General features: G+C 42.2%; 1 protein-coding gene across 23 annotated transcripts in view; it reads left to right on the plus strand.

Moving 5' to 3' along the window:
• The first annotated feature begins 253 nt into the window (after positions 1 to 253).
• The window catches only part of ptprda (protein tyrosine phosphatase receptor type Da), a 236,499-nt gene continuing 224,555 nt past the window's right edge, over positions 254 to 12,197 (plus strand). For 16 of the 23 annotated variants that reach the window (XM_086058898.1, XM_086058901.1, XM_086058902.1 and 13 more), the window contains exons 1-3: positions 254 to 420; positions 533 to 657; positions 759 to 791. The gene's annotated coding sequence lies outside the window, so the exon portion shown is untranslated. The remainder of the gene's footprint in view (positions 421 to 532; positions 658 to 758; positions 792 to 12,197) is intronic. The other 7 variants (XM_086058912.1, XM_086058909.1, XM_086058921.1 and 4 more) reach the window with 1 other exon arrangement.

A 12,197-nucleotide genomic window follows, 5' to 3' on the forward strand; every position in this document is an offset into this window, starting at 1 on the left:
AATGCCCTCCAATTCTGCAATGGCTCATTATTAACTAATGCCCACTATCAATGGCACCTCCTGTCTTTTCTTCAATGTCCATAAACCACCAGGTAACACGCAAACGAATACATTTTAATATTAAGTAAGCACATGCATAACATTTATAGTCTTTTGAATTTACCACTCTAGCTTGCCCTCGTGTGGTGTGAGTGGGAAAAGCTCTCTCTCACTTTCTCTCCTCACTTACACACACAGGCTCTTTCTCTCTCCCTCCAAGCCCATGAGCTGTGTGAGTGCCTGCCTGTGTGTTTGTGTGTGTGTGCGCACTGGTGTAAATCTGACAGCGCACAGCGGCTGCGTTTCCTCGGGAAAAGCGTGTTTTGCTCCCTGCCCGTCTTCTGCTTGGCGCTCTCATCCAGACAGTGCTAAAGAGAGCAGGTACCATGTGTCCGATGCGCCTATACATATAAATAGATTTTTACTTTTCCCCCCTGATCATCCCATGATGTTGGACTTTTTGATGATGGCTAATGGATTTCTTCTCTTACAGTTTCAAAAAGAAAAAGGAAAAAAAAGACAAACACATTTTTGGAATAAGAAACGCATTGCTGTTTTCTGACTTGGATGAAAGAGACTCCTCTGGAATTTCCTCAGGAATTAATCCTTCAAGCCCTGGTAAGTAAGACCTTTTGGATGCGCTGATGGCGAGAGAATTCCAACCTTGATCGTGCCAACTCCATCTCCCTAACCGCTTTCTCTCTCTCTTTCAAACGCAGGTGCTTTACCGTTCAACCGCTCCGGCGTGTATAGTAAGTGAACACTTTTCTCTGCGTCTTGTCATGTGCGGTGAAGTTGGGATGCGCGATGTTCCGCCATGCACATCCCTCATCATTTATACATCGCTTATGCCACACGCTGTGCTCCGTCAACTGCTGATGAATTAAAAAAAAAAGCAGGATGCAGCAACTGCAGCATCTTAATGGGGGCATGCTGAAAAAAGTTTTTTTTTTTTGACACTTAGTGACTTATTTGAAGCTCCAAAAGGGTAACTGTGGTGTTAAAAGTGGAGATCGTAATGGCAAAGTTGATGATGAACGTGGGGAATGAGAGTATGTGTTGTGATAGGGTGCTGAATGAGTGCCGGCAACTTGCGTGCCTACTGCTGCAAGGAAGTAAACAACACGCACACACTGACACCCGAGGTAGCTTTTTCCTCCATTAACCGTAGCACCTGTTTGTTGCCTTTTATGGCGTGAAAATGACAAAAGACAACAAAACTCCTTTTATTTTTCCTTGCCTGTTTCAAATGTGCCTTTCGGGGCGCTACTTGCTGTCAACTAAAAATGACATCACAGGTGCTCTAGGCTCAGGTAACAACCAATCATGGCTCAACTGTTTTCAGGGCTTGGTCATGTGACGTTTGCGAACGGAGCCATGATTGGTCGCTACCCGGGCCTTGAGCACACATGATGTCATTTTCAGTCGACAGCAAGTGGCAAAATGTGTTTTTAAAGGTATTCATTGTACATGAAAAATAATGAAATTAGCAAATTAATTATAGCGAAAATATTAACTTCTTACTCTTGAATTTAAAAAAAAATCCCTTTAAACGGATGTATCTTCGCAGCTCACACGTATGTTTAGTCATATAAAAGATGATGGACAAAGTAGGTCGTGCAAGTGATAATCAGTTGACAATTTTTAATCATGAGTTCTTATTAACACTCTTCTCCGTAGAGTGTCAAATTGACAGGACATTTATTTTCACTTTACAGGAACTTAAAGCACTGTACAGTACTTGACTCTCTCAGAGAATACCATGAGATGTCATTGCATCATTGAATTTCCCAAAAAGTATCCGTTCAAGAGTCAAATCATGACTGACATTTCAACTTTCCTCCCTGGCAGTGGAGTTCATATTTCAACATACGCTGACAAACTTTCTGCCTTTATTTCCCCTCTTTGCTGGATTTGATTTAAACGTAACTCTCAAGCCCTTCTTTTGAACAATGTAACCGCGAGGACCACCTTGATGGAGGTCCACGGCTTAGGGATCCAAGCATCCCAGCGCCGTTGGGATGCTTTTATAATGAGGCTGCACAGTCAGATAATTAGATAAACCTGGCACGGTCATTTTTTCAGGAAGCCGTTGATCTGTCCTAAAATAACGTGTCTGTGCCTGCCAAAGTGAACAAAGACAAAAAACACACTGCCGCTCATCTCATGGTGTTCCATTTATTTATTTATTTATTTATTTTGCCAACATGTGTGGCTGCCAAATAAAAGGCCTTCCTCCAGTTTTTGGAAGAGAGGAAAAAAAAGCATTGTGCCCCATAGTCTGCCTAGCAACACGTTTCTATGGAAAAGGTTTTGCAAGGCATGCTTGCCTTGGAAATTCTTTTAAGATAATATATGCAGAGTAGTGCTAATGAAATTAATGCAAATTAATACATCTGTTGGTGCATTTTTTTTTTAATGGCCCGGCAAAGGAGGGTAAGGTTAGTTTGCCATCTGAACAGCCTGATGGGTGTGTCTACCGTTATGGTTTCTATATAATACAGAGTTAATGCTTCTGAATTTAATGTGATTAAAAACAGTTGCATGTTTTTGTATTTAACTTATTTAAATGTCCTGTTCTTATTTTTATGCGGGTTAACCGATAGTTTGTCACCAATATGTGTGTTTTATATTTAATACAGAGTGGTGGTTTCATTGACAAAATTTTTAAATTGACCTGCTTGCAATACCGCTACATGAATTCTGCCCAGCAACAACTTCAAATTCAAGTAGTTGTGTGTTCATTACGTGAAAAAAAAGTATGTTTAAGGCCCGCTAATTATTCCCCTAAAAACGCTACGATGGATGTCATACAATATTTAACGTCCAGGTGCCTCCTTGTTTAGTCCTACTGACGCTTTTAGTGTGACAAATGTGTATGAGAAACCTTTTTTCCCCCGCAAATCTCTAAAAATGCTGCGCCCGACGAAAGCGGCTCACCTGCACTGTTTACTTGTGTGGCTCTACTCGTAAATCAGACGCTTGTTAAGTTGCGCTACGACAATGTTTGCCTTCCGCAGGAGACGTGAACGCTATTAAGCTTGATCTATGTGATCCAGCCGCCGACTTCTCCCCAATTAAAGGACCCTTTCTTGTATTCCGGCCAGTGAGTGCAATGCATATGCTGCTTCTCTCTCGCTATATAAATTCCGCCGCTGCTCTGACGGGTATGAAGGCAGCGAGGGGTAAGGCCTCTCTCTGCACAGCTCGAAGCCTGGAACCGAACAAGAGAAATCAATTTGACTCTACTCGGTTAGCATCTAAGGGAATAGGAGCATGGAAAATGATTTCAGAGAATCCGAGCATTCTGGGGGAATAAAAGCGACGCAAGCAGACGGGAAAGTGAGTGTGTGCACAGTCAGATAAAGCAGGATCTGGAATGTCCATTTTAAATCAAGACACAGACTTTCTTCTTTGGGAGATCCTGGCTCAATGTATAACTGGGAAATTAGGGCATTGTTGTTTATAACAGAAATCTCCTTCTATTCAAAGGATGTCGGGCCATATTCTCCCATTCGTATGTTCTTTTATATGCGCCGGGGTTTGAGAACTTTTCATCGACATGTATTCTCCCGACCAGACGTTTGACACACACACACGCACGTACGCCGGCAATGGAAATGGAAACGTGGATCTTTCTGGATACTCTGGAATGTAATTTCAGTCAGTAGAAAAGATAAAACACAATTTTGAAAATACTTGATGTAGCAGATGTGTAATCGGCCAGTTGGGGTGTGTGGGCCGATATGGCTACGTTAACACTTAGAGAGAGATTTCGTTTTTTTCATTCGACAATATTCTTCCGACAGTAAATATCATTGCAAAACCGTCGTAATCACCTACTCACGGCCCCTTTTATCAACTCAATAAAAGATGAATTTTTTATTCAGTCTCTGTGGCCAGGCTCTACGGTACCCACCCGAAAGCTCTCATAGTGGCAGCCGTTGAGCATTCAGAAAGAAGCAGCCCTTGACAGTTGTTTCACTGATCAACTTGAAATAGGCGGATAAGTCTATAAGAACAGGTCACACAGGACTCGTGCCCAGAATTGGACAGAAAGTTGGCCATTTCGTTTATAGCAGCCATTTTGAGCAAATTACAGTGCTCACACGTTGACAAACTGACTACAAGAAATTCTTGCAAATATATGATCGGTAAGAGGTCTCACCCTAACCCCTTGGATTGGATTAGATTTTTAATGATCAGTTTGTCCCATGAATTGACCAATAGCTTCACTGTCATGCTGGTGGTCAAGATTTTCCTCAGCATGTTTCATCTGCAGTGTTGATCAAAATTTGTGATGGATAACAAATTGAGGGATTAATGATGATAATGACGTTTTTTTTTTTTTTTTTTTTACCATCAGAATATGACAGAAAACGGAAAGGCTGATTGTGGAGTGACAGTAATGGGAGATGGGATTTCTATTTTTTTAAGGCTTAGAACATTGCAATCCCCCCCTAATCCTGTGTGTACAGTGAGCTGAAAGTGAGCACACATGTAAACACCCCCATCTCCTTTTCAGCCAGCCCTGCCGGTGCTTCGGCGCTCAGCATCATGGGAGAATAACAATGAGGGATTGTGGGAGAGCGGGGATCAGTCTCCCTTGCGACGCTTAGGCCATACTGGGCTCGTCTTTATCTAACACCCTGGCTTCCAGAGCTCAGTTCTGCTAGTTTGGAGCTGACAGACCAACGGTACTGAGGAGGAGCGTCTTGGTTCTCCAAACACCCTTCCCCTTCTGCTCTTGTTACATGGCATGCCTTGTCATCTAATTTCGCACCACTTGTCGAATTCGCAGCATGGCCCTCTTCCGCTTCATGTTCCAACAAGGGGCAGGCTGGGATCTGTCAAAACCTTTGAGCACACCGTGCACAGTCCCTCTTGAAATTGCTTTGTTCCGTCTTTTCCTTTTTATTCCGACGAGTAAATCCACTTTCTGAGGTCTCAGATCCTCACCAAATATCCCAGACATACATATGTAAGTAAAATTATGTCTTTTAGGTGTGCTGGACAAGAATCGCTCATTTGAAAGACCTTTTTGGCTATTTAAGCTTTCTTTCGATTGCTTCCAAATTTGAACTGCCTGTACAAAATAAAGCACAGAATCTACACAGCAGCAACTAATATTGACATGCAATGTGTAAAATAAATACAGGTAGTCTGCGAGTGTTGTAGGCATGCACTCATTCAAGGTGGTGTAAATTTGTTATTCTGGATGAAAATTTTCTAAAATAGTCCCTAAAGAGTTATGCATATATTGTAGATTTAAAAAAAGAAAAGTGCCCTTCAATTGTAAGGCTTATACATGCAGTTAAATCTTAGCATAGCATCGCAACAGCCCTGGATAAAGGCCTCTAAAGAGTCTGGAAGGATCACGTTCCCCCAAAGGAATACCGTTAAAAGGGGAATGTGGGAATACCTAAGATGATAGCAACATAATACCTAAATAAACTGACAGGGGAAAGAGAGGGGGGGGAAAGAAGATGAATGTGCCACAGCATTCCTGTACAAATAACTTGGATCGATGTTAAAATTTAATTTGACGCAAAGAGCCTTTAGGCAAAGTGCAATTCACGTCTTTTAGTTCCCCCCTGGGCACGCCATTCGGGTTGGCAGGAGATGGACAGATGACCAAGCTTTATGGAAAAAGGTAGCAGTCGTTACGCCTCCCGGGGAAAGGGAACACCTTGCTTTCGCTCCTAATGTTCCTCCCCCCTTTGATTGGCTAATATGGTTAGTGCCATGTGTCCCTTATTGGATCATATCAAAGGTCAGAGGAGTCCTGCAGACGAATCAATCTCTCCGTCTGAGGAAGCGTGGAATTGAGGGTGAGACAATCCATCTAGTCGGAATGGAAGTGGGCGGGGAGATGGGCGGGGGGTGTATTGGGGGTGATGGCAGTCAGTGAGGAAGGTGAGATTGAGCTGTTGTCTTGGGGAATGTGATATCCTTTGAGAGTTAGTGTTATTTTTTTGCAAGTGTGGGAACGATCCGGCTTATTAACATGGCACCAGGCAGACATGATCTGTTAATGTGGTGCATTGGATTTTACACTAACTTAGTCAATAAGTATGTGTGTAAATAGAGATTTCAATTTACAGGATATACTTGTGACATTTTTCTTTGGTGTGTATTCTAATATAAAATGCCTTGTCTCAGTAAAGTTTGAGAAATGCTTTTAGACAGATGGGCGACACAAAACAAAAGTTTAGACCTTCTGCGACAAATTTGCTTTGACAAAGTACCAATAAATTTAGATACAGGAACACCTCAGCAATAGCAGCGTTAAGGGCCAGTAATCCACGGCCAGCGTTTATTGGTGGCTAAATCATGCAGCAATCCGTTTAATATGGTCCCTCTAAGTGTGCAATTAGTTCAATTAGCGTTGACCTCTCAGGTCGCCCCACATTAAATAAAACCCACTAGTATATTTACTCCATTAAGATTATAAGTCACTGTTTTAACAACTCACCGGTGGCCTACCCTGCAGACACGGTTGCAAAGGTTCAGCGTGAGCTAATGTTTGCTTAGGCAATGAGATCTGGTGGCACCATTACTCCGGGCAAAACGAGACGGGAAAGAAAAAGTACATGCGAGAGAGCGCCTCTTCTTGTGGACAATGAGCTCACACTTCATTTGAAAATGATCAAATGGTATTTCGACTTGAACATCCGCTCGCCCGCTCCAGGCAGCCGTGCTAATTGCAGACAGTCAGTGAAACATATCTGACTTGGATAGAGTGAGAGGAAAAAAAAAGAAAGAAAAGCCTGCAATGGGAGTCAAAGCCGCCTTAGGCCTGAGCCAAAGTGTTTTAAATGGATTACACTAGTGTGTCATTGCGATTACACGCTCCTCGCAGGGACCACCACGACATGAATTGAAGTTTATGGCGTTACGGTGCATCTTTCCATTAATTTTTTTTCACCCTCTAATCTGCAATAAGTAAAAGAAAACCAGTTAAATAAACAAAGTACCTATTCTCTGGTAAAGATGGCAGTAATAATTGATTGTGCGAAATTGGTTGTGATTTAATCTTGTTTTAAAGTGATATTATTTCAACTAATTTTGCACCAGTTATTTTTATGTATGTACTCACAGGGCCATATTCTTACATGCATGCAAGAATGAGAAAGCACTTGTGGCTGTGCAGATTGTCGCATCCACTTAAGTCCGTCAATTAAGCACCTTCATGCCAGGTATTCTAGGTGGATCAACGCTAAAATGTGGCCATTCCCTGCCAAATTTGGCCTTGCATGCATTCTCTTGTCATCTAAGTACTTTTCCAAAAACGCGCTTCAGACTGTAGAAATTACGGGTGCACTGATCACAATTTGCTGGCTGATCACGACCCTTGATCTTCAAGAAGTTTCACATGTCCATCCGGATTTTTGCCAATCACGACTTTTTTTCTTCTCCACAACAACCAACTTCAATGTTCCAATGTGACTTTTTCAGACTTTCGAGGAGGGAGATAAGATCGGTGGATGAGATTCGTTTTATTTTATGAGATCGGCCAATCACTAATTTCCCCAAAATTATGGAAATCGGGGCTAATCTCGATTCTAGCCGACCAATCAGTGACACTAGAAAGTGTTTTATTCTTTCTTAAAAAATAAAATAAAATCATAGCATTATTATGCAGTATGCTTAAGTCATTCACTCCCAGCCATTTTCACTGAAGCAACCCCCTTCCCTACCGTGTGTTCATTTCATTTCACATTTCATCTTTCATCAGGGGAAAAAAATTGTATATTTGGATCTGTTTCATCAATATTCGCATTCCTGGTGAAAACATTGGCAAAAAGAGCAACATGACCTTGGCTGATCTCTTATACTCTGCTGCCACCTGCTGGCTGATTTTTGTAATAAGTTATAACTACCATTGCTTTAAGCCACCTCTTCATTTCAGAAGCTGCATCATAACCTTCTATATGCTCTTGTATAAATCAATTTTTGGGAGTGAAGGACATATTAAAAACCATGTTTACACATTTTTGGGTTTGAATGAGTTAACATTGGCATACACTTGAATTGAAATATACAGTCGAACATGAAATATGTTGACACACTACATTTACTGACCAGAGCTTAAGAGTTCAAGAATCTGCTGTAAATCAGGGGCCGAACCACTGCACATTGCTGCATAGACAGACTGAACAAAAAATATTAGGGATGGGTGAGTACAGGTACCATGTATTGGTATGGGGCCCATACCTGACCTTATTTCAAGGTATCGGTAATCGTGACGGTGGCCAATGCAAATATTGCCTGCCCTCTTGTGTCCATTTTACAATCAGGAACTCGAAATTAGAAGAATAGAAAATTGCTATTGATTTCATGCAGTTTTAAGAAACAATACTATATACGGCTTGGTATGATGGAGAGTAAGTGCAGCACTGGAAACTCCGCCCACCAATGAGCCACGACCATGAGAACATGGCCCATAGCACAAATGTGCCACCATCGCATTCAAGGCCATCCCTGAGCTTCTCCTCCTCGAGAGCCGGGTCTTAAAGGCCTTTCCGGGCTTCAATATCAGCGGACACGACCCTAATCACAGCACTTGTGCTGATGAGAATATGATCTTAACACAATGACCATTGTGAGCGCAGCGCAAATTAGCTCGTGGGCAGCAGGGGGACAACGTATTTACGCTCTTCTTAGCCATCCCCTCCTCGGGCTGCTATTAATCTTGCAGACCGAAAGAAATGAATTCATGCACAGAGGGATTTGTAGGGCTACGGATATGGATTACATTGTCTAACGTTTGAATTGGACTCCGAATGTATTTCCAGTGGAGTGAGATTAAATTCATCTGATGAGCGTATCTTCATTGCTCATGTCACAACTACCCATGTATACCCATAGGAACCCAATAATTTTGTGCAAATTCAGATAAAATAGGGGTATTCATGTGTATGCGTCATAATGGAACTCTAACTGCAATGTCTGACTCTCTGCTATGCGGGACAACAATAGCTTGTATTGTTTATACTTTTATGCCGTTGGGGTGGAAAGACGGACAGATTTTTACAATTTCCTGTGAAGATGCCTACAGCAATGATGAAGGAACTGGAGGAATTTCTAGTTGTGTCCAGCATGGAACAGCAATCCACTTTATTCTTAATGTCTGATGATGTCAGTTTTACTTCATTCGTCATGAACCTTAAATTGCCGTGCTAATTTACAATGGACACAAAATAAAACAGCTGCCGGAATTTTGGTTCCTACATAACAACAATAGTTGTCCATAGTCTTCATGTATCTAGTATCTATCTGTCTGTCTGTCTGTCTTTCTCTGTCTCTCTGTCTCTTTGTCTGTCCCTGCCTGCCTGCCTGCCTGTCTCTCTCTCTCTCTCTCTCTCTCTCTCTCTCTCTCTCTCTCTCTCTCTCTCTCTCTCTCTCTCTTTTCACAACAAGCTGAAAAACCTTGTGGCCTCAAACATACTTTGTACTTGAATGCTATTTGAATAACTTGATGTTGTCCTTTTAACTTCACATTCCTTAAGAAGTGGTTGTACTAAAATATATTTTTAATGGTGTTTGGACACTGGATGTTTATTTTTTCTATTAATCTTTTATTGGATTACTGTATGTACAATATATAAAACATTTTGTTAAAATAATAAAAATACCCTGTCGGGATTTTTTTTGCCCAGATCACACAATGCTCTTTTGTCAAGTAGCCTGCTTTATTTCCCCATTATTATTATTTTTTTTTTTTTTGGTTGAAAAACGGGTTTCCTCTTTTTAAATTTCAATGGAATTTCTGGCATGGCATAGCAGTGTCCTACATGTGGCAACACTCTCCCCTATTCTTCATTTCTATGAGCTAGAATTAGTGTATTACCAATGTATTGATAATTCTCCAGTAACCACAAAGTAGTTTGCAAACTACCACACGGACTAAGTGAACGGAAATGACACACTTTCCGCTGACATCTTCATTTTCTCCCAGAGTGGTCCAACTTTGACAAGTTCCAAGCCAATGAAGAAAATACATGGGGCTCGACAAGCTGCGTTCTCTGTCGCGTCAGAGAAAACGTGCAAATCTCTCGCTGCATTTTCACGCTGCGTCGCTTCCACACGTCTTTCTCCTCGAAGCGGCTCGTTTGGCTCAAGCACATGACATACGGCAAGCATCGCGTTGTAAGGGGCGGGCAGGACGTAACATCCGGCATTTGGCGTGGAGCTTGCTGTTTATCCCAGTGGGCAAATGAATTTTTCATAAACTGGCCCCGAGAGCTTCATAAACGGCGAGTGAAAATGAGTGAGGCGACGGGATGGAAGTGCGGGTGTTTTGTGTCGACGAGGATTCACAGACACCTGGGAACGGCGAGCGGCTGCCGCCCTGCCTCATTCATGGCTGACCCCGATATCCATTTAGCCCTACTTTATAATTACCATAAAACGTGGCCTGTGTTTAAAAATAAAACGGCAGTATGGGCCGGTTCTTCCATTAGAGCCTGTTTTTACTGGAAGGGGCCAAGCGTGTCCCTCGGGTGGGGCTGAACCGCTCTCCCTGTCCTCCGCAGTCTCTCCGCAATCAAGGACTGGGCTTAAGTGGATGGCTACGCTGATGCTGATGTTGGCCAAATGGTTATTCATGGCAGCGTTGGAGAGATAATACAAGTTGAGTGTTTTCTCACAGAGAGAGCATCCTTGAGAGATAAAAGCTTTTGTAACGCTTGTGCTGTTGCCAATATGGGGTGAAAGATGCGTGCCACTGATTCAATAGTTCTGTTTGCCGCTCGTTCTGTTGACAGTCTGTCGGTCTTTGAGCGTTATAGAGGTGTTCTATGCAGGGTGGTGGCAAAGTAGGTATACTGGTTAATTTTCATGGGAAGTTAAGATGGGGAATTTTGGAAATATTCCAAATTGTAAACATTTGGGAAAGATTGTGAGTTTGTCAGAAATAACTGGGAAATGAGTAAATATTAATATTTTGTTTTGTCAAGAGCGGACCTCCACGCAAAATAATTAGTTTATTTATATATTTTTGGACGCAACTGAAGAGTCATTGTTTTCACTTAAGAATTCTAAATGGAACACACCCCTGTTGGTTTTTATGACTGGAATACGGAAAAGCAAAGTCTTATTGTCATTTATAAAACCAACAAACATTGTTTTTATGACATTTAATCACTTGGGAACATTGGTCCATTGCAATTTAAGTATACAATTTCAAATATGTGAAACTTTGTTGATGTCGTATGGGTGTTTTAGGTCTTTCCAAGGCAGCACGAGAGATAACAAAAAAAAACACCCCAAAAACCCTACAAACTCTGTGTCTTATACTGGGAGAGTTTTTGAGTCTCCATTTGTGCCCATCTTGTTTTCAGCATGGTGCTAATAGTAAGTCCAATGGAATAAATTGCCCACGATTGGTGACCCAACTGGTTTAAGCAGCCATCCCGATTAGCTGCCTGCGCAAAACTGCCTTCAAGTGAAGAGATTAGAATGTAAAAACTACTTCCACAGGAACTCAGGAAAGGCGGGTTGAAGGGGGGGTTGTCATAATATATGCAGGGAAGGTGGGTGGGGAGCTTGCAAATCTATTAGGAGCATTATGACAGGCGATCAATGTTGCTTCTTTATTCCCAATGATGCTCTGAAACAAATACACTCATTAGTGTTAATGCCACTCTGATATAAATTGCTTTATTTTTAGCCTTGCTGCTCACTGACTCGATATAGTGGGAGGAAAAAGAACTATCTGGGATTTGCGGGGGACTATTTCATCAATTACCACCTTGACTTTCTGGCTGTGTCATTGGTGGGAATTGTACTCATAGGAGATGCTTTTCCACAGGCCGACAATAATTGCACTGCTGCGCTGCAACAAATGACAGCGAGCACCTACACCCCCCCCATCCCCCCTCCCCCCAAAACCCCAAAACCTTGCTTGGCTCCCATGACAAATGGTCTGACGCCACACCTTCCGACTGGAAAAAAGCACGGGACAACATTCTGCTGCCGGTTGGGTTACACGGAGCATTTTTCCAGATCGATATCAGTCTGACAATGGCCATGTCTTTGTTCATGCCTCAAGCGCGCCTGCGGCATTCTCACACCTTCAAATTCCTCACCCTAATAGGGGAAATGCAAAGACACACGCATATTCACATGGATTCTATTGATACCAATCATGATTA

The sequence above is a fragment of the Leptonotus elevatus genome, chromosome 17 (genome assembly GCF_054856555.1).
Source record: "Leptonotus elevatus isolate MCC_2025b chromosome 17, RoL_Lele_1.0, whole genome shotgun sequence".
Lineage (NCBI taxonomy): Eukaryota > Metazoa > Chordata > Actinopteri > Syngnathiformes > Syngnathidae > Leptonotus > Leptonotus elevatus.